The sequence below is a fragment of the Penaeus vannamei genome, chromosome 3 (genome assembly GCF_042767895.1).
Source record: "Penaeus vannamei isolate JL-2024 chromosome 3, ASM4276789v1, whole genome shotgun sequence".
Lineage (NCBI taxonomy): Eukaryota > Metazoa > Arthropoda > Malacostraca > Decapoda > Penaeidae > Penaeus > Penaeus vannamei.
Window position 1 is genome coordinate 2,412,774 of NC_091551.1, and position 2,500 is coordinate 2,415,273.

A 2,500-nucleotide genomic window follows, 5' to 3' on the forward strand; every position below is an offset into this window, starting at 1 on the left:
CATGTCTCTCCCTTATTCATAAGAGATTCACACATGTATCCCCCTCCCTCCTGAAAGCAATACACATACTTGCCACCTTTACTCACACATTCATACCCCCCCCCCCCCAGCAAGAATCAAGTCTTAAGTTTGGCACATGGCCCCCGTAGGCGTACGGTAGTGCCAGAAGGGCTGAAGAAAGGAGTGCCACGGAGCATATGGCTCACTTGGGATGAAAGCAGATGGAGGTTGAAAGGCCGGTTTTTAATGAGGGTTACTGTTATTGTTGCTATTATTATCATTATCATTCTGAAGATGAAGCACATTCTGGCTTTATATGCGTTCAATCGGCAAGGGACGTACGGCCACAGTACGGGAGTTGCGTCTAAACGAGCGTTGAAATTGCGAGGGATGTAAGGATAAGGCATGTGCGCCGTGCCTTCGCCGTGCAGTCGTTTCTACTCATGCGTCGTGTGTCTGTCGCACAGCTGTCGCAAGACTACTGTACTTCTTCCTAACTACCTGTACGAGGCACACACGTCCCAAAACGCAAGTGATGCTGTGAGCTTCTTACGTCACCCACAAGGGCAGCACGGCACGATTACGTCGCTCTCACGTCCGCATTCACAATCAATGCGAAGCCCAAGCCCTCTTGCGACGGGAGTTTGCAAAGGCGATCGCAATGTTGTTCCCGCGGTCGAGGCAACGCGGCGGATTGGTTCCCAGAACCTAACTTTGCGACGGAATATTGGAACAATCGCATGAGCTCGACACCTGGTTATGCAAAACAATAATTACTGCAAATTACTTTTTTGAAGTGTCTCCTCCAGTTGAAGTGTCACCTTCTGTTGAAATGTTACCTCCAGTTGAAGTGTCTCCTGGAGTTGAAGTGTCTCCTGGAGTTGAAGTGTCTCCTGGAGTTGAAGTGTCTCCTGGAGTTGAAGTGTCTCCTGTTGAAGGTTCTCCTTCAGTTGAAGTGTCTTCTCCAGTTGAAGTGTCTTCTCCAGATGAAGTGTCACCTCCAGTGGAAGTGTCTCCAGGAGTTGAAGTGTCTCCAGGAGTTGAAGTATCTCCTGTTGAAGTGTCTCCTCCAATTGAAGTGTTTCCTTTTGAAGGTTCTCCTTCAGTCGAAGTGTCACCTCCAGTTGAAGTGTCTCCTGTTGAAGTGTCCAAAACCCTGTTTACAAGATCATCGATGCCATATTGGAATTCGAGTTCATTGTTGACGTTTATTTCTGGACACGAAATAAGACCGTCTTTATTTTCTAAAAACGTCTTCTATGAAAAAAGTGTCTCATTCCATCCCAAAAGAGCCATTCATATGCTCCTTGGCACTCCTTATTGCAGCCCCTCTTGGCACTAGGGAAGGCAGAAGGGTTTCGTATTGATTGTGAATACGGCCGTTTGTCCCGGCTTACGAGTTGCCTACTACTTATTATTATTATTATTTTTTTACTTCCACGCAGGGGCGGGTCCAGAGAATTTTCTGGTGGGGGCACAGGGGGTAACAACAATAAATCTGGAGGGGCCGCTCAAAAGTAAAAAAAAAAATAAGGCTACCCACTTCAATTTTTATATTGTACAGTTACACATTGTTTCTGTGTTCATCTTGCTTTTCTTGGTTACATTAACTTTGCTGGGTGCACTTTTAGCAAGTGGGAGGCTAACGCAGAACGCTGTGATGCTTGCTGTACAGTTAGTCAGAAGTTGGTGCTTCTAGCTCTGTACAGTGATCATAACGTTCTGTGTAGTAATTAGTTTTGACTAAGCACCACTTAAATTCTTACAATGTAACGACAATATTCTATAATAATAAAGCAAGCCTGCAGCTTTGCTTCCATCTTAACGTGCAGCGTTGTTAAAAAAAAAACTTTACGCAGTGATTGATATTACGACAAATCAGTGACCATTAGGGGGGCACACAGAGTGGCTAGTCAGATTGCAGAGGGGGCACATGGGGTGGCCAAACAGATTGCAGGGGGGGGTACATGGGGTGGCCAATCAGATTGCAGGGGGGGGGGCACATGGGGTGGCCAATCAGATTGCAGGGGGGGGGGGGGGGGCACGCGGGGTGGTCAGTCAGATTGCAGGTGGGGTGGTGGGTCTCCCCCGTGCCACCATGGAAGCCCTGCCTCTGCCTCCACGTCCTCCATGATCTTCGGCAGAGAAAGCAGTGGATGCACGATTTAAAATTCCGTGCGTCCTATTGCCATTATGCCTTTAAAGAGCACTTTACTAGCAAACGAGCACTGGTGCCTACTGTTATTGCCCAAAATGATTACTCTCATGTATAACTATAAAAATCTACATCAATACCTATATAAAGATGTGTGTATATTAATTGATCATACATGCCTATGCACATATACTAAAGTGAATCACTCAATATTCATTGATCTAACCATTACAGTTCAGAATCGATGAGATACAATTCTTAAGAAAAAAAAAGTATTGAGTACTAAAGTTGTAAACAACATTATGGATGCTTGCCTCATATATATATATATATATATATATATAT